Source organism: Ambystoma mexicanum, chromosome 2p, assembly GCF_040938575.1.
Source record: "Ambystoma mexicanum isolate Mex_15411 chromosome 2p, UKY_AmexF1_1, whole genome shotgun sequence".
NCBI classification, from domain to species: domain Eukaryota; kingdom Metazoa; phylum Chordata; class Amphibia; order Caudata; family Ambystomatidae; genus Ambystoma; species Ambystoma mexicanum.
Window position 1 is genome coordinate 1,231,120,239 of NC_090923.1, and position 21,416 is coordinate 1,231,141,654.

Consider the following 21,416-nt stretch of genomic DNA (forward strand, 5'->3'; position numbering starts at 1 on the left):
TAGTATAGGTTTATAATTATGGCAGGAACATTCTTTATTTTCATGTTTTACACCATGTGCAATTTGTTTTGTTACTTCTTGAAAAATGCTACGTTGCTCATTGTTTAGTTTTGATTGTAGTATAGTTAAGTCTTCTTTATCTTCATACTGACACATGGGCCCTCATTAGGACCCTGGCGGAAAGGGGTTTACGCCGGCGTAAAGCATGGCGTACCTTTCCGCCAGACTACGAGTTCCCGTAGCACCATGGTGATTTTCACGCCTGCTTTTTGCAGGCGGAAAAATCCATGGCGCTACGGGACTTGTTGTTAATTACGCCACCGTAATTTACGGTGGCGTAATTAACGCCTTCCCCACTCCCATTATACCCTATGGGGCAAACATGGGAATGGGGAAGGGTAAATGGGGATTGGGGACTTACCGCCCCGCCAAGGTCGGAATGGGGCGGTAAGTCCGCCAACCCCCATGGCGGAGTTGGCAGCTTTGCGCCATGGACCATGGTGCAAATTGCACCATGGTCCTCCGCCAGGGTCGTAATGAGGGCCATGGTGTTTTCTATTTCTATCATAGCTAATTCTGCCTCATTTATTAGTAGTGGTTCTCCCAGTGGTTCTTGGCTTCCTGTTACAGAAGGTTGACTACTGTCAGGAGTGTCCTTATCTAGTTGGACTTGGAGTTCTTCTTCGTGTTGCTGTTCATTGTGCAACATTGTTTTGTACTGTGTAAAGTTTACATCAGTTATAGTGCTTTCATTTGCTTTGAACGCATCCTCATATGAGTCATAGTTATCTAGTATTTGTTCTTCTTTTCTCCATGGTTTGAAGACAATTTGATATGATTAATTAAATTTGGTTTAGTGAGTTTAACTAAGCTGCCTTCACAGTTTGTCACTCTATATTTACCTTTTTTTTCATCAGGTTTCATATTCTTTTTGTATGTGTAGTTTTGGGCTATGTGGTATAGACACATCTTTTCCAAAGTATTACTTCTGTTTGGGTAGTATATGTCCAATAAATTGTTTTTTAAAAATGTCTTGGCTGTTGGGATCACGTTTGGCTATTGTTTCTATATCTTCATATGATTTTAGAACTCTTTTTCTAGATTTAGCTGGACCGAGACTTAGCCAATCTATATTTTCAGATTTACCATACAATGCAGTACCAGTTAAACGATCAGCTGCTTCATATTATCCACATTCTCCATGGGTGAGCATTTTTATGCCCAAGCTGTATAATTTCTGAGACACTATTTTATCTGATGACAGGTCATTCCAGAGGTCTTGGAGCTCTGTCTTTTCTGCTTTAGTGTCATGATCTCTGCTTCCAAAAGGTCAGGGTTTTCCCAACTCCCTTGGAAGCAGATCCATAACCCATGTTCCGAGTGCCAACCAGTCCCAATTGGGACCTTTTGGACCCAGTCCTGGCGCCAGTGGCACCAGGCTCATAAATATGCCCAGTCCCAGCGCTGGAAGCGCCGGGCTCATAATGCTTGGGTGGACTTACCTGCAGCAGACCATGCTGCTTACTTGCCTGCCAGTTGAGCCTCTGATCCTCTTCTGTTTGGAACTACTTTTCCTGTTGGGTGGGGCTGGAGCCACTCCCTAGATTCAGAACACTGGAACTCTTCTGGAAGGCAGGAACTCTTTTCTTACCAGGAACTCTTTTCTTACTTAGGCGTGGCTGTGGAAGGAAGAGACCTAAGCACTACAGGAGGCTATTTAAACCACACCCGGTGGATGAATCTTGCTTTGCGTTATTCTGCACCCTCTGCAGCAGAACGCTCATCGTGTCTTCTGCATCCGGTCCTGGGCCTAAGGAAAAAGGCTTACCATCCTGAATCCAGTCTTCAGCAACACCTATAAAGACAAGAAAGAACAGGTTAGCATTCCGGCATCTGAAAGGCAAAGGCTTACCTACTCTTCGTGCGCTCCGGAGGTCTTCACACTGCATTCCGGCATCTGAAAGACAAAAGCTTACCAACTCTTCGCACGCTCCGGAGGCCGTCAGCGCTGCATCCCGCATCTGAAAGACAAAACAAGGTGCGTTTAAAGACATTGGGGAACTTTAATACTCACGTGCCATTACTCCTTTCCACATCTAACCCAGTGGGTATCCCGGCACCCTGCAGCCGCTCCGAACTTGTACCTGTAAAATAAAAAGACAGTTAGAGCGCATCGTGAAGCTGGCAACAAGCGCTTACTTACGTGCTTCCAGGCGCTTCTATTCATCACACGGGCTCCATCTTCAACTCACTTCAGCCCGTCATCCGCCATCGCCGGAACCCTGCAAAACAAGAGACATCATTATTAAAGACTTTAAAGACATTTGAGTTACTCGAAACTTACCGTTCGTGCAGTAAACGACGGACAGCAGTCCTCTGGAGTCAAGAGGCCTGCGCTACCTATCCAGTGAAGAAACTGGTTACAGCACCCTGCCCCGAGGCAGATGGAGAGCTCGGCATTCACTTACCTAAGACATCTTACTCTGCACGTCAGGCATACAGGGCACAGAGGTCCAGCCCAAAGAGCCAACCGGGTGCTGCACATCACCTTTGAAGATACGGTAGTCGCCCAGTCAAGACCGGCGCCTCTGCGAGAATCAGGTGAGCGTTACAGAACGCAAAGCCTACCGCAAAACTCTCGCCCAGGCGCTATGGAAACCTCGGATACTCACCACCTAGCCCGGTTACTTGGGGAACTAAGGGCAGAAGTGCATGCAGCTCGTCAGGAAACTAACGCTCTAAGAAGGGAACTAATTATTTCCAAGGAGAGAACAGATGATCTTGCTAGACAATTGCTACAGTCACAAGCCGGACAGACCCCGCTACCCGCATTAGGGGCAAATCTTCCTTCAACATCCTCTATGAATCCAGTGCAGATCAACCTACCTGGGAATGTACCTCTGGCTCCGCCCGAACGATTTTCTGGTGACCCAAAGAGGTTTGCGGTATTTATCAATCAGTGCCGGTTGCACTTCTTATGCCGGCCAGCAGCCTTTCCAACTGATCAAGCTAAAGTAGCTTTTGTACTTTCGTACCTTAGTGGCAATGCGGCAGACTGGTCGATCCCTCTAGTTAATCAAGATGATCCGGTTCTCCATGATTTTCAAGCCTTTCAGCTTCGTATGGAAAAACTGTTCGCAAGACATGCACAGGGGCAGGCCTTGGACAATGAGCTTCTTTCGTTGCGACAGGGTAATCAATACCTTTTGGCTTATATTGCATCTTTCAATAGACTAATAGTGGAAACTCAATGGCCTGAGGACAAAAGGATTACGCTGTTTTATAGAGGTCTACGTGGAGAGCTCAAAGACGTTTTAGCCCAAGTAGTGAATCCCCCACAAGACTGTTCGAATTATATAGACTTGGTCGTTCAAATAGATCACAGACTGCAGAACAGGAAGGCCGATCGTTCCAAGTTTGATGCCCGAGTATTTTCCAAACCGCCAACTCCTTCCAAAGGAGTAGACTCCGGGGAACCCATGCAAATAGGGGGTCTGAAAGGTCCTCTAACACAAAGGGAGCGGGAAAGGAGAAAACAGTTGCAATTATGCCTATATTGCGGAAACTCAGGGCACTTTCTTCGAGACTGTCCGGTGAAACCTGCCAAGAAGGCAGTAGGAGCTGCAGTTACCACAGTTACAAACTCTGAGCAGGGAAACGACCTCGCCTGACAAGAATAGAGGTCCTCTTGCCGAGCGTGAAAACCAGTTCCGTGACCTCGCATTTCGTGATACCTATGGTCCTCATTAGCCCTGATAATCCGGATCGATTACATGCAATTGAAGCTTACGTCGACAGCGGTGCCATCGGCAATTATGTGGATCATGAAATGGTTTTGAGGATGAATCTAACTCTCTGTCCCAAGGCTGTAAAGGACGTCATTACTACGGTGGATGGTACGGAGATAGCCTCCGGGCCAGTAACGCATACCACTCAAGAGGTGACGCTAGTAAGTCAAGATGGACACCATGAGAAGATCGTGTTCGATGTGATCAAGGCCCCTCAGTTCCAGATTATTCTAGGAATACCTTGGTTAGAGAAACACAATCCTCTGATCGATTGGCGAGCAAGAACGGTCCAGTTTCCAGAATGTGTCTCTACTTGTCACCCTCCACCTGGTGTTGCACTGGCAGCAATTTCTTCAGAGACTCCCCAGTTACCTCCCGAATACCTAGAATACCAAGATGTTTTCCGGAAGGAGCAGGCTAACTCTCTACCTCCTCATAGGTCTTATGACTGCCAGATAGACCTGATACCTGGATCTACTCCTCCTTGTAGTAGAATTTATGCCCTCACCGAGCCTGAGAACCTTCACCTTTGACAATACCTGGATCAATACCTGGCAAATGGGTTTATTCGTCCTTCCAAGTCCCCTGCCTCTTCAGCTTTGTTCTTCGTTCCAAAAAAGGAAGGAGACCTTAGGACTTGTATCGATTATCGCTCCCTGAACCAGATCACCGTTAAGAATAGATATCCGTTACCTTTGATCCCTGAACTCCTGGACCAAGTCAGAAAAGCATGCATATACACAAAGCTGGATCTTAGAGGAGCTTACCACTTGGTACGAGTAAAAGAGGGCGATGAATGGAAGACGGCCTTCCGCACCAAGTATGGGCTATTTGAATATCAGGTCATGCCCTTCGGACTTTGCAATGCCCCGGCCGCCTTTCAATATTTTATGAACGATGTCCTCAGAGAGCTCATAGATGTGTGTGTTGTTGTTTACATCGACGACATTCTCGTTTATTCTTCATCGGAATCTGAACATCGGAAACACGTGAAAATGGTCCTCGAAAGATTGCGTCAACACAAACTTTTCGCTAAGTTGGAAAAATGTGTTTTCAACGTGACTGAAGTTGAATTCTTGGGATTCATATTATCACCTGGCGGAGTGCGTATGGATTCAAAGAAGGTCGATGCAGTTCTCAAATGGCCATCACCATCCTCCGTAAAAGGTGTGCAAAGCATGTTAGGCTTCGCTAACTTTTACCGCAGGTTTATCCCCGAGTTCTCTCGAATAGTCCAGCCCATCACTGCCTTGTTAAAGAAAAACAAACGTTTTGAATGGTCTACTGAGGCGGAACAAGCTTTCCAGGATTTGAAGACTAAATTTATCTCTGCACCAATCTTAAAACACCCTCGCCCCGAACTCCCCTACATCGTGGAAACTGATGCTTCAAGCCTTGCCATGGGGGCAGTTCTATCACAAAAGGACCCGGTAACCAATCAGTTGCATCCCGTGGCATTTTGGTCCCGCAAATTCTCGCCTCCTGAAGTCAATTACACGATTACTGACAAGGAACTTCTGGCTATCAAGTCTGCCTTTAAGGCTTGGCGGCATTATCTGCTGGGGGCCCGACACACCGTTACTGTGATTACGGATCACCGAAACCTGCAATATTTGAAAACCGCAAAAGCCCAATCCTCTAGACAACTCCGTTGGGCATTATTCTTTGCCGAGTTTGACTTCATAATTACCTATCGACCTGGTACAAAGAACGGTAAAGCCGATGCCCTTTCTCGGATGGGAGTGGAAGAACACTTGATCAACCCTAAACCTGTACCAATCATTCCCGAACAAAGAATTCTGGGTGTAATCGCCACAGAATCCATAGAGGAAGTTAAGGATAAAGCCAGGCAACTTGTAACTCCAGCAGACATACAGAATTGGCATCTGCAGGGAAAGGACTTTGCAGTAAAGGACAACTTATTGTATTTCCAAGAACGATTATACCTACCCAGCACAGATTTACAGAAAAAAGTAATCTCTTGTTATCACGACTCTTTAATGGAAGGTCATCCCGGTATAGCCAAGACCTCAGAAAAGATCAAGCGCTACTTCTGGTGGCCGTCTTGGAAAAAAGATATCAGAGACTTTATAATGTCCTGTGGAGTATGCGCCCAAAACAAGAGTCAAAAGGAAAGACCAGCAGGCCTCTTACGCCCTATTGACATCCCACCTCGCCCTTGGCATACGCTTTCTATGGACTTCATCACCGATCTACCTCCATGCTCCGGATACAATACGATTCTAGTAATCGTGGACTTATTCTCCAAGATGGCGCATTTCATTCCGCTCAAAGGCTTGCCAACAGCAGCTACTCTGGCCCGAGAATTTCTCGAAAACATCGTCCGACTGCACGGTTTTCCTTCGGTTCTAATTTCGGATCGAGGTAGTCAATTTATTTCTCATTTTTGGCGAAGTTGCTGTCGGTCGGCTCAAATTGATGTGAGGCTATCGACCAGTCACCACCCTCAGACCGACGGACAAACCGAGAGGACCAATCAAACTGTGGAACAGTATTTACGCTGCATGCTGCAACAAACTGAAAAAACTTGGAAAGATATCCTTTGGATAGCCGAGTATGCCTACAATAACTCTGTCCATTCGGGAACTTGGAAAACCTCGTTTTTTCTTTTGTACGGCAGTCACCCTCGAACCTCGGAGTTGGATCCCCTCCAAGATCTTGAAACACCAGCAGTAGACTACCTGCATTCTACAATCACCCAAGCCTTTAAGGAAGCTGTTTCTCACCTTTAAAGGGCTAAAGAACAATACAAGAAAGGAGCAGATCAACATCGGAAGGAAGCCCCTCACTATCAAGTAGGGGATCAAGTCTGGTTATCCACCAAATATCTATCTCTAAAAGGGCCACGCACATTCAACCCAAGATACCTTGGTCCCTATTCCATCACTACCATAGTAAACCCAGTAGCGGTCAAGTTGGACTTGCCCCCGCACATGAAGATACATCCGGTCTTCCACGTCTCTCTATTAAAACCCGTGCAACCTCAAACCCGACTAACCAAATCTCCAAAACCTATCCTAGTTGATGGAGAACTCGAGTTTGAAGTCAAAAGCATTCTGGACTCCAAGATCTCCAAATCTAAACTATTCTACCTAATTGACTGGAAAGGCTACGGCCCCCAAGAGAGATCCTGGGAACCTGCTGAATATGTCCACGCTCCTCGCCTAATCAAAAGATTTCACCGAACATTTCCTATCAAGCCAAAACCCCCGGAGAAGCCCGGTTTGGGAGGGGCCTTGTGGGGGGGTACTGTCATGATCTCTGCTTCCAAAAGGTCAGGGTTTTCCCAACTCCCTTGGAAGCAGATCCATAACCCAGGTTCTGAGTGCCAACCAGTCCCAATTGGGACCTTTTGGACCCAGTCCTGGCGCCAGTGGCACCAGGCTCATAAATATGCCCAGTCCCAGCGCTGGAAGCGCCGGGCTCATAATGCTTGGGTGGACTTACCTGCAGCAGACCATGCTGCTTACTTGCCTGCCAGTTGAGCCTCTGATCCTCTTCTGTTTGGAACTACTTTTCCTGTTGGGTGGGGCTGGAGCCACTCCCTAGATTCAGAACACTGGAACTCTTCTGGAAGGCAGGAACTCTTTTCTTACCAGGAACTCTTTTCTTACTTAGGCGTGGCTGTGGAAGGAGACACCTAAGCACTACAGGAGGCTATTTAAACCACACCCGGTGGATGAATCTTGCTTTGCGTTATTCTGCACCCTCTGCAGCAGAACGCTCATCGTGTCTTCTGCATCCGGTCCTGGGCCTAAGGAAAAAGGCTTACCATCCTGAATCCAGTCTTCAGCAACACCTATAAAGACAAGAAAGAACAGGTTAGCATTCCGGCATCTGAAAGGCAAGGGCTTACCTACTCTTCGTGCGCTCCGGAGGTCTTCACACTGCATTCCGGCATCTGAAAGACAAAAGCTTACCAACTCTTCGCACGCTCCGGAGGCCGTCAGCGCTGCATCCCGCATCTGAAAGACAAAACAAGGTGCGTTTAAAGACATTGGGGAACTTTAATACTCACGTGCCATTACTCCTTTCCACATCTAACCCAGTGGGTATCCCGGCACCCTGCAGCCGCTCCGAACTTGTACCTGCAAAATAAAAAGACAGTTAGAGCGCATCGTGAAGCTGGCAACAAGCGCTTACTTACGTGCTTCCAGGCGCTTCTATTCATCACACGGGCTCCATCTTCAACTCACTTCAGCCCGTCATCCGCCATCGCCGGAACCCTGCAAAACAAGAGACATCATTATTAAAGACTTTAAAGACATTTGAGTTACTCGAAACTTACCGTTCGTGCAGTAAACGACGGACAGCAGTCCTCTGGAGTCAAGAGGCCTGCGCTACCTATCCAGTGAAGAAACTGGTTACAGCACCCTGCCCCGAGGCAGATGGAGAGCTCGGCATTCACTTACCTAAGACATCTTACTCTGCACGTCAGGCATACAGGGCACAGAGGTCCAGCCCAAAGAGCCAACCGGGTGCTGCACATCACCTTTGAAGATACGGTAGTCGCCCAGTCAAGACCGGCGCCTCTGCGAGAATCAGGTGAGCGTTACATTTAGTTAAGTATGCTGTGACATATCGTGCAACTGCAGTAGAATTGTCTGCAATGTACTGCACATCTATGTTTACATTCCATAAGTGGGCAATGATTGCATTATAATCATTGATATATTTTTCTTCTTCTTTTCTTTTTATGTAATATGTATTTTTAGGTGACTTACCTTTAACACTATGTCTAACTGAAGACATGAGGTTGTTCACTTGACCTGTATTTGTAACTGGTCTAGGGAAACCAAATCGGCATTTGGTGTAGTATTTCCCTTTGTTTTTGTATTTGCGATGACAATATTGTCCACATTTGTGTCTTTGAAATTGTAAAATTTGTGTATGAAGATCACTATTTGTGGCTTCTGATGGAATTTCACAAGTGACATATTTTTCAATAAACTGTAAAACAGTGGCATCACTGTCTTGACCAAATTTAGGAGCATCTTTAATCCATAAAACCATGTGGATATGTGGTGCTCCTCTGGCTTGGTATTCTTTTCTCCAGAAGAAGTGTTGCACTTCTCCAAGGGGAGGAACAGTTTTATTACAAATAAAATGTAGCATAGCAATGAAGCGATGGTGAAAATATCTTGAAACATTAACAGGATCCAAAGAACAAAGTTCTCCAGGTGTTAGTATATCTATGTTTGTTTTGTTTTTATTTGATATGCATAGGAAATCATGTAAATCTTCCCATGCATATTCTGCACAACTTAATGTAACAAACCAAGTGGATGGGCCAAGGTTTCTGATCATACAACGTACATCTCCATGACGTCGAAACCAGTACTCTTTAGTACCACGCATATTTGCTAATAGATTTGTAATATTTGATTGTAAAACCTCATCCTTTTGTTGCACTTTTTCTAATAATTGTGTAGCTGTCATATTTTGAAAGTGTGATCCTGATTTTAATATGTGTGCAACTCCGTAACATAAAGTTGGTAGTTCACTTTCAAAGAGTAGGTGGAATATGTATTGCACATTTTGTCTAAATCTGCGATCTTCAGAATACATCCGTAATGAGCGGTATTCTGAAGCTGATATTTGAATAGGTCTATCATAATACCTTCCTCCTTTGCCAGTAGGAAAGAGTAGAGGAAAAGCACGTGCTTCTATACTTTTTTCCTATATGCTGATTGGCGATCCTTTTGTTTGACGCATTTGGTACGTTTCCAGTACATCTTCTATGGTGTCATTAGAGTGCAAAGGATGAATTGTATAATGGTCTAAAGTATTTGATATTGTAGCAGGATCTAGTAGCTCAAATCGACCAGCTTCTTGTGTTTCTTGAATTATTTCAGTTGTATCTTTCAAGTGTTCTTCAATATTAATTTCTTTGTAATATTCATTATTCTCTTTAAGATATTGGAAGGCTTGTCTAACTTTATGTAAATCTACCAGCTGTTGCCATATTTTTTTGTCTTTTGTAGGTACTCCATTTACTAAGATAATTAAAGATTGCTGCATTGGACGTTGCACTCCTAGAGTATGCACATTTTCTTTTAGATCTAATGGTAAATAAACTACTTTTCCACAAATGCCTTTTACCAATTCAGAGGGAGGTAATTTTGCTGTTTTTGGTTGAAGGCGTATTATTGCTTGAAATGGGTGTACTGTTTGAATTATGATGCTCTCATATGAATTAAGTTGTTGTAGGGGTTTTGGTACTGGGTATAATTCCAAATTATTTGTGATAGCACGTGAAGGAGTTTGGTTGTTGCCAAGTTTTGTAGTGACGTAACTGCAAAGTATTAAGGGCTCAGTTATTTCGTATTTGTTTTCTGCTACAAGGTAGAGCACTAATTCAAACCATTTAGAATCTTCATTGTCTTCTATTTTGTATGATAGGTCTACAGTTTTTGTGTTACTTTTATAAGAAAGTTCTACGGCAACATACACATACATGGTTTGGTACTTCAGCTGATGTACTTTTAAATTTTAGTATTTCTTTTTTGTATATGTTTAGCAAAAGGTTGCCATGTGTAGAATTGTTGCTTAATTGGTTTAAAGCTATTTCATTCTGTAAATGGCTTTCACTTCCAAAATATTTTCTCTGGATGTAGTCAATTTCTTCAAGTAGGTCTTTTGCTGTACCATGTAGAAGGATGTTATTTAAATTTGCTAGTGCTAAAGTAGGACTTTTAGCATAGTACAGTTTATAGACTAGATTTCTTCTAGTTGAATGATGTGTTGATATCCTTTTGATATCATGGAAAGTGGTTTTACAAGTAGGTCCTGTAATGCAGTTCAATTAATGTCCTTGTAGTCCTGTGTACTTGCGTACTGGACAGGTATCCATATTTTGCAGTAATTCAATTTTGATTTTGTCTTTGCTTTTTACATATTTATTGGGGAATTGGCGTAAAGATTTGAAACATTGTTTGGGAATGTTACACATTGATGTGCATGGCCATTTGTACACTAGAATTTCTGATTCAGTTGAATGGAGGGGTAATTCTAAGTTTTCAGGGCATATTTTTGTAAGGAGTACTTCTTGTTCCATTGTGGTATTATTCACTTTTTCATAACCTCGACCACTGCTATGTATGGCAATTGTATTTGTTTGCTTTTGTTTGTACGCTTCTTCATTAAAATATGGTTCTGTGCTCGTAGTGTGATTCCATTCACCTCCGCAGATACTTAAGAAGTTCTTTCTGTTGACATTTCGCTTATTGAGAAGTCTTTTTTGTAATTTACTTATTAGTTTTGTTAGTGGTTTCATTTTGTTTAACAGTAAAATAAATAACTTTCTTTTGAGAAGAATTGCACTGTCCATCAACGCTTCTAAGATTAATTTCCTACGATAGGTTTTAAGCATTGAACCTCATTTCTCTCCTGTTTTTATAAGATTTTGAAGGACTTTGTGACGGTACATTTTGGCTAAAATACTTTTCTTGGTATGCTTACTTTGCACTATATTAAAATTTAAAGAAGTAGTTTTATCTGTAGTGATAGCTGATTTTCTGTTAATTGTTTTTTGGTGTGTTTTACATTTTGATAGAGGAGGCAAAGTTTTTGTACTTGAAACTTCTTGTGTTTCACTAAATGACAGTATTAGCTGTTTTGTTTCAACTTTTTTTTTACAAATTCTGCTAGAGATGGATGCTTATGTTGGACACTTTTATTTTCATTTGCTCTACTTCTGCGTTGCTTTCTACGGACCTGACTTTTGGTAGGCATTCTTTAGGGTCTGTTGAAAAAAATAAAGAAGGTATGGGTTGGGGTGTTCTGCAATGTACGTGTGCTGTGTGCATGAGTGTTTGAGTAAGATGATAAAGATGTATGTAATGGTGTGTGATTGTGCATTGGGAACTACAACTAGTAGGGATAGGTATTCTTGAATTTATGTGTTACTAAACTGGGGTTCAGATGACAAAAAAAAACTAAGCTAGTGGTGTGGAAAAGTACAAATAGTAAATCTAATGTATACAATTAAAACAGTTATTTGTTCTATAATATGAAAATTGTAGTGGTTCAGTTGGGTAATTTGTGTGTCCAAAAATAGGAATTTGTGGGCCATTCTGGCTGTAAATCGCTGTTTAAGACATGGAGATTTTTGGACAAAATGGTACACAATCTCTATTTTTAGGCACAGAAATAGCTTGTATTAACTTTACAGTATGTTTGAGTAATAATACAAATATTATGGTGATATTCTACTTACTTTTTTCTTAAATTAACAGGTAACTTCTTAGTTCTTCTTTGTTCTTCGAATTCGGCTGCTTCTTTTCAGGAGACTGGTCTTCACTGCAATTGTAAAAGCTTCAAATTAGTAACTTTATTTGTATATAGCGCCGTTTTTAATTTAGATATTGATTTTTTAAATTGAAATCCTCACCGCCTTCTTTAAAACCATTAAACTAATTTATTTACATAAGATACATTGCATCAGTTCAGTACATATGATATGTTCTTAATGAACAAATTGTATTGAATGGCTAACTGTAGCAAAAAAATATCTTTACTATGGCCCTCATTACGACCCTGGCGGAAATCGAAAAACGATGGCGGAAATGCAATACCGCCATCGAATAGCGCTCGGTGCGATTATGACCCGTCACCGTAAAGTACGATGCCATTAGCGACACCGTAGTGAACGCCAACGCTAACTGCACCAAGTACGCGCACGCACGCCATGCCATACCGTAATTACCACCATGGCGCAACGGTACGCGAATTCTGACCCTAGCGGACATGTACCTAACGCCATCAAGCATGGCGGAAAGTACCATTCCGCCATGGTGAGAAGTACGGCATCGCGAACCAACCGTAAAAGGCCCTACTGAGTGCCTGTACACCACTCCCTGGTCACATTGCACAACTCCTGGTAGGTGCAATGAAGTCACACAATGCAACCAGTGAAATGTACAAGTCACCCATGCATGCCAACGAACAAATGAATCTAGGGGCTCCAAGTGCCTTGTGAGTGGCCATCCATATTTGCCATGGCACCATTGCCGCACTGATGCAGCACAGGCATGTGAAGGTTCAAGTCCAGCAACATGAACTGAAATATGAGACAAACAAAAACAGGCCCCCCCATCGACTGACACCAGTGTAAGGCAACATTCAAAGCAGTATCCTGAGTGAGACTGCACCAGCCCTGTACTCCTGCCAGTAAACAAACCAAGCATAAGCATGTACCACACAAGTTGGCAGAGTGACTGAGCAGCCAGGCTCATCTCAAGAGGGGCCAATGGGAGCTGCAGGGCACAGATGGCACGAATACAGAAGCTATTCCAATGGACATGACCTCAGTCTCCCTCCAAGAAACGCACGCAAACACAGGCACCTGTGACCAGCCATATTCTGATAATCACATCATTCCACCAATCCACCTGGCTGACCGGCATCTGTTACACAAAAGCTAATCCGCCGCCCCTGAGCATGACATCATTAAAACAGTCATAATGGTAGCCCCTATCCCTGACCACACTGGGCTTCGTAGGCAAACGCGCCCAGTACAGTACCACGCAACTATACTCAGAAGCCGGAACCCAATGCAGATCTTCTCACAATACATCGCTCCACAAATAGGAATATGCTACATTACTTGCAAAGAAGAACGCTACACGGTTAATATCAGAATAGAAATTTAATGCACAACAAAATCACCAAGCCCATACAGCCATTAGGTCATGTACTCCAAAATATATTTCATTATTGTGGGCTGCATCCGCAATAAATGACCAGCTTCTTCTTGTGTGACGCCCTGTTCCTTCATGGTACACAGGGGCTACATTCACGTTCAAAAAGGCAACATGGAAGCGCCTAGAACCGCAGGGCCGTCCCATTAGGTAGGCACTAGTCCAGCTGAAAGGTCGATATGTTGCTCCTAGCCACTAGTACTGCGTAAGGGCATGTGGCCCATTGGCGATCGTCCCATAAGATCGTAATGGTGCTCCACTGATTAACACGAAGCAGCAGGTGTCGGGAGTAAAAGCCATCTGCAGGAGTGGCATACAGATGGCAGCGGCAAAAGGGGAGGAGATACCTGTCACCCAAATGAAATGAAAAAGAATAGTATGGGCATCAGAACTTCATTTGAATTACTCACTTCAATGATCACACTAAATCCACAGCCATATGCATGCTAGCCCACTCAAAAGGATTATTCCCACCCAAAAATCACTTGCGAATCATAACTATAAAAATCGAGGTGAAAACACTATTACAAACGAGTGTTTGTGTGCATGCGTCTGTCAAAACAGAATCCATTAGATGGGATTAGTAACATGCATAGACACAAGTGTTTGAAGGCGCGTCGAGACAGGGAGGGTTCAACAAGGGCAGATAGACGATGGTCCCACTATGGCAGCTCTGCATCACATAGCGCAGGGGAGGTGGATAGATTCCAAAAAGCCCTGTACATGGCAAACTCTCCATTAAATCATCTGTCCATGCATCCATACATCATTCCCTCATCCCGGAATGAAAACGCCTGATTATTTACTCACATAACATGTGAAATTTCCATTGAGTCTGTGCGTAATGCAGTCTGCAAAATCAACTGTGCTCCAGGCCGGAATTCCAGTGTTGTGAAGTAACATGTATTTGGGAACGTCCTGCCTTATCGTCCACTACGCTATTGCGCATCCCATACTATTCATATCAATCATTGCATTCACGCCATGGCCCCTGTCCCAAGGACATTAAACAATAGAACGTTATATTTGCAGTCAGACCTGTGGGCGTCTCCTCGCCGCTAGCTGAAAACCGAAAGCGCCGTCCTTCGAATTCCTCATTTGCAACATCACGTCGAAAAGGCATCTGTGACCGCTTGAAATCACAAATTCATCCATGTAGTGCGGCAGTGTGTGAAAATGGCAACTGGCTTCACTCACAAATGGGACGCCCCGCCCGTCGGTGAACCTCGGTACAGTGCTGCATGAGGGTCCACCGTTAATCGAGTACTACATTCCACTGACCCTTCACAAGTTTGTTCGCGACTGCAAAGATAGTATGTGAAACAATGGGACCATAGCAGAATGAACATATGAACCAATATTTCACTGCCATCGGGATCAAATACATGATTGTAATAGCAAGATGCCATGCGTCGAATTGCAGCGTTGTGTGCGGGACGTACTCGCCCAAAGGGGATTGCAGCTTGCACAGGTGGAATGAATCACCACAGGTGGAGGCTATACAGCCTGAAAACACATAAATTGCACACCCAACCCCCTCCCACAACCACACCCACTCCAAAATGCTACCGGCAGGACTAGCGATGTTGGCCCTGGGGGACCTGATAGCACTGCAAGTACTCCAACTTCAAGAAGAAGACGAACACCAACTACTACAACAACCGGCCGCACAGAGGAGACGCAGGAGGAGGAGGAGGGCAAGGCCTGCCAGCACAGCCACTACCACCACGCAGGCAGCCCGCAATCCCACGCCTCCGAGCACATCCGTTCAACCTCACGGAGGAGCAGATCCACACCCTCTACCGTTTGGACCGGGACACCATAACCGCCATTGTGGACATGACACAGGCTGACCTTGTCAGCATGATAGATAGGCCAACCGCCATCCCACCCCTACTGAAGGTGGTGTCTGTACTCCACTTCCTGGCCACAGGCACCTACCAGCACACAGTCGGACAGTTGCATGGCATTTCACAGCCAGTGTTCTCACGGACACTATTGCAAGTGCTCGATGCCCTCCTGAAGCACGCAGACGACTACATCTCTCTACCACGCTCGGAGCAGGAAATTACGAACACAAAAGTGGGATTCCATGCACTTGGCGGCATACCGGGTTGCATTGGTGCCATCGACAGCACCCATGTGGAATTGGTCGTCCCACATGCCATGGAGGCCCAGTACCGCAACCGAAAACAATTTCATTCTCTTAATGTACAAATGGTGTGTGACTCCAACAGGATCATTACACATTGTTGTGCCCGATTTCCTGGATCAACCCATGATTCTATGGTCTTGAGGAACTCTACAATACCACGCTACATGGAGCGACACGCAGGGAACAGATCCTGGCTACTCGGTGAGTCTCATTTCATGCATGATAATGTGGGGTATGTGATGCGGCAATGACCTGGCAGGAAGGGGGGGGGGTGCGTACGTAGCAATGTCATTCCACAAACATCCTTTATTGTCCACATACAGGTGATGCCGGGTATCCACTGAAGAGATGGCTCCTTACACCACTCCGGAACCCACAGAACCAGCATGAGGAGGACTACAACCATGCCCACTCACGTACCCGTGTAGTCATAGAACAGGCATTCGGCCTACTGAAGACTCGTTTCCGCTGCCTCAGCAGGTCTGGCGGGGCACTCCTGTACCGCCATGAGAAGGTTGCAAAGATGGTCATGGCATGTGTCATGCTACACAACATGTGCGTACGTAGAAATGTGCCCATGCCCCCTGACGCAGAACTGCAAGAACCTGAAGATGGTCATGATGAGGGTGGGGATGTGGCAGCACCTCAAGGAGTCCGCGAGGCACAGGAGGGCCGTGACATTCGTCAGATTCTCATTGATTCATGCTTCTAGCACTCACGCCTGGTGGCTGATACATGGACATGGGACTTGTGGCACTGTGTGTGTCTGGAACATGCACAATATGGACTGTACGCCTATAAAGGCCTCGTACACAAAGATCAATGTCCACACATCTCATTGGATGATTGTGCAATGTTTATAGCATATGTGAAATTATGTTACACACCCCATCGACCCGCCACCCAAGTGAGCCCAACACACCCCCTCCACCCTCCTACCTCCCCCCCGAACACCAGTGTCCAAAGATGCTCATTGTCAGTGGGCAGACGCTATTGCAAGCCCCCTCTCCGGGTATCAGGGGCACCCCTGCCTGTGGAGCGCAGGTTCCTCCCAGATCTACGTTGGGGGCTGCCCTGGACGGAACTTGCAACGGATGATGTCTCTGCCTGCTCACGTCCATGCATGTCCCTAAGGGTTTGTGAGAGCTCAGTGAGCACACGGCGCACAGCGGCAAGTTCAGCACATACGTCTTTGGACGTCGCATGCAGTTCCCCCCTCAGGCTCTCGGTGCTTCTCTCCATTTGTACTCTCAGGCTCTCGGTGCTTCTCTCCATTTGTGCCCTTAGTGTCTCTGTACTTCTCTCCATTTCTGCCCTAAGTGTCTCAGTTGATGTTTCTATGGCTGCCTTAGTACCCCCACATTCATCAGCATGGTCCTTGAGGAGCGTGGCCAGTTGCTACTGTTGCACGATCACCTGGTCGAGGGACTGTTGCCTCTGCTGTGCCATGGCCATTTGCGGTGGTGTCACAGAGGGGCTGATCACCTCATGTTGCCTTGCCACAGGGCTTGTGGGGGATGGCCAGTCGTCGTCTTGTGGGTGCCCCTGCGTGGTATCCTCATGGTGTACGGGATGAAACAAACAGGGGGATTGAGACAGGTCATGGATGGATCCTACATCGACATCCCCGTTTTCTGTGTCGGAGCATGCTGCCATTAATGCAGTGTCACCTATGGTGCTGCTGCCACCAGAAGCAGTGCCTTCTGTGGCATCCATTGGGGGGACCTGTGGTGGTGCTTTTGTGGGCATGCTGGCTGCTGGGGTGCCTGTTGAAGTTCCCTCCTGTGTGCTGCCACTTGATTTGTGCTGCTGCCGTGTCTTGATCCGTGCAGCTGAGGTGGAGGGTCTTTGGCCGTTGGTCTTGGCCCTCTTTGCAGGTGTGCTGGTAGGGGTGTCCTGGAGCTCGTCGTTTGAATCGGACCCTGTGGTGGAGTAAAGGAGGGCGAGCGTTATTAATGGGTCTGTGGAAATTGGAATGGCAATGTATCACATGCATTGGGGTGGTACCTGAGGGTGATTTGGGTCAGGGCCTTGGAGGTGGTTTCATTTTTGTGTGGATTGAGGATGCAGTTGTTTTGCAGCCTGCAGTTAGGGTGTGCCTGCTGCACGTGTAGAGGGTGTTTTTAGGATTTTTAATTATTTATGTATTTAATGTGACTTTTAAAGTGCGCTATCAGGCCAATGTATGTGGACGTTCTCCTGGACATGTGTTACTGTTGCACTATGTGGACACATGGTACTTCACATGATTGGACATTGTGGATTTAGCATTGTTTTATTTGGGCCACCTACCTGATTCTTCGGATGTCTGCACTCCTTTCTCCATCCCTCCGACTCCCTCTATACTCTCCATTCCAATGGTGGAGGCACAGATTTCTTCCCAGGGGGTCAACTTGATGGGTGATTCCGATCCTCCCCCGGTAGCTGTGGCAATGTTACGGTTGGTGGATAGTATGCTCCGTACGCGTATCCGCAAGTCGTCCCATCGCTTTCTGCATTGCTGTGGGTTGCGGGGTGCGGTCCCCACCGCACTTACCCGCTGTGCCACCAGGGCCCATATGGCCTTCTTGTTCGCAAGTGCCGTCCTGGTCATTTGCGTCGAGAAGACGACGGCAGCATTCTCCTGCAGGGTCTCTGTGAGCACGGTGAGTTCCTCACGGGAGAAGTGGACCTGCCGCTTGCGGTCGCATGCTTTTTTCGCTACTTTTCCCATTTTTATTGCTTTCACTAGGGTGGATGACGGGTTGGGATGTGTCTCAGGATAGTATTTTTTATGGTTGCGTGGGAATTCTGATTTTATAGGTGTACGGCGTGCTGTTTCCCGTTCCGGGACCATGTTTTTACTTCCGTTTCCGTATATTTACGGTCACCGTACTATCCGATTGCCGCTCATTACGGTGACCGCTAAAATGGGTGGCGGAATTGCACCTAGGGCGCCGTACGACGGCGGTGAGGGGCGTTTTGGGGACATTTCCACCATCGCAGACTTTGCACTTCCGCCATGGCGTAGTGCTCGTGCCCGATGGGTCGGAATTAGCCGCACTTTACTCCGTCGTGCAATGGCGGAAACGATATTTACGCTATGGCGGTCAGGTCAGTCACTTTCCGCCAGGGTCGTAATGAGGGCCTATGTCTTGTGAAATTTATAATATACCAGTAAATACCACTATTTCTGTAACTAAGCTGTTCTAGGTAATAGCACCTCAATGTCATGTCTAAATTAAAGTAATTAAGTAAATAAATAAATAAAAACAAACAAATTTGAAATTGTATAAGTATTTTTTTTAAAGATTTAAACATAGATTGTGCTTGCATGCAATTTTGTTTGAATATATGTAGTCTATATATTTCATTTAAAAAATGTTAGTTTAACATGATTTGAGTGTGTGTGTATAAAGAAAGTAAATAGTATAAAGGTTTATAAGTGATAGTTGATTTTAGGAAATTGAATAAAATACAGTAAATTCATTTTACAAATTACACAAGCTAAAAGTCTGTTTGAAAATGTGTTCATCTACTGTACAGAAAATATGCATACCTGAAGTTTGTGTTCATGCATATGGATATGCATGGAGCTGCAAGTGGAAATCTTGGAGACTTGTAAAGTATTTCTGGTAGATGGTGCTTGCCAATGATATGACACTTGTACTCAGAGAGATTCACAGTACATTTGCAGTGCTGATCTATGATGATGCAGTTAGATGTAGAGGTCTTGAATGTGATTGGTGCAGGGTCATGTGACTTCTTAGCTACATCCAATGAAGGAATGGCAGAGAGAGTGAAGTGGAAATGGTAGAAGGGCTGTTCATGTTACGACATGTCCGCAGACATGGCGGTAGTTCGCAGACATCGGGAGTTACATCCAGGGATTTTTGGGTTCAGAAGTCATGCAAATGAGAATGAGTACTGAAAGGGATTGGTCAGGAAAGTTTAGTGGGTGTGTTGTGCCAGAAGAGAGTTTCTCATATACTGTTTTTGCTGAGAGAACAACAGATAGCTATGTCTGTGTGTTTTAGGAAAAAGATTGTATGGATTTTGGGAGATTCATGGATATATTGGTTGAAGGTGCATGCAGAAAGCTGTGGAGTAGCTGTAGATCTTGGATTCCCACATGTGGAAGCACACTGGCATGGAGTATGTGGAATGAAGTGGTTGGACTTGCTACCTCTCTGTGCTACTTTGGAGACAGAGCAACATCCAGACATAATTGTAATTCATTGTGGAGGGAACAGTTTAGAACATGTGACTGGAATGTTTTTGCAATTTGCTATGAAAGAAGGACTTGGGAAGGTTATGGACATGTTTCCTAATTCTCAAGTGATATTTTCATGGATTGCACAGAGACAAATGTGGCTTCGTTCTTCTTCATTTGGTCCACAAATGGAAAAAGCAAGGCGCAATGTTAATAAAGCTGTTTGTGCCTTTCTAAAAGATGTTGGCATGTCTTCTTTTCACAATGAAAATATTCTGTTTCGTAGTACAAACATTTTTCGCAGAGATGGAGTCCATCTTACTTATGGTGGCAATCAGATTTTGCTGAGAAATGTACAAAATGCATTGCGACCATTTTTGGAATTACAACATCCATTTTGAAGTAGGTGTTAAGCATTTATAATTTTTGACTTACAAACACCTCCCAAAGGCTCTTTTCAGAGCCACCACTTCCTCCTAGAGAAAATTGCAATGTTTGTGATAGGGTAGCAACCCAATTTTTTAAATGTTCGCGAACTATCCGCGGACTTCTAAAAAATACAAAGGGCCCAGCTTCATTTATTTTCACTTCTATTTTTTAACTGTGAAAGGCGGCTCTGAAAAGAGCCTTATTTCTTTTGTTTGTTGATATTTTGTATTTTTTTGTTTTTTTTATACACGACACACTAGGAGAGGAGGGGAAAGGAAGGTAAAGGGGCGGACACCAACCACAGGGATAAGAAAGGGCGAGCTGAGAGAGGAAGATGTAGAGTGGGTTTATTTAGGTAGTGAGCAGACCTTCTCGTGCTCTGAGACGATAGTCTCAAAAGCACTCCGAAGTCGCTCCCCCCTGCAGAGTACTGTGTCACAGTACATACATACAACTGTGACCCTCGAAAGGTAAGGGTCATCAGCATTCTGTATGGCCTGTGAGGCAGCTTGAGGAACACGCTGTCCCACAGAGGTGGTCCTTGTGGTGACAGGATCAGAAACAGAGGATAAAGTAGAGGAAATCAACCTGCTACGTTCTTCGCAAGGTACAACCCTGCAAATAGCCCCAGAGTGAAATGACCTCAGGTGTCGCTTCATAGTAGTGGTCCCAAAGCTGTACTTACGGTGCTTCCCGTGACTGAGTATCATTTTGCACTATTGCAGGTAACACGGTTCGCACAAGCCTTAGGACCATTCCCATGAATGGTAAATAACCGCCACACCCAAGACTCACGCCTAGTGTGGGTAGTAGGGATTTCCTCTACCTCATTCTCATCATCCTCTTCTTCCTCCTCTGCATCCTCGCTCCTGTTCCCCTCTTCAGGCCCTTGGGGAGGTGGTGGTGGTGGAGGTGGTGGGAGTGGTGCTGAAGCAGGTGCAGCACCAGGTGGCAGTTCAGCAGCCAGGGATGGCATCTCAATGATGGTGTAATCTGCAGGTGGCAGTAAAAATCGCTGTGTTCTGAAGAATCGCCAGAAACACATTGAGAATAAGCTCTAGGGCATGGTCTTTTATAGGGGTGCTCGTGCGCGGTCCGCGGACATGCGCGCTGTCCACGGACAGATCGAA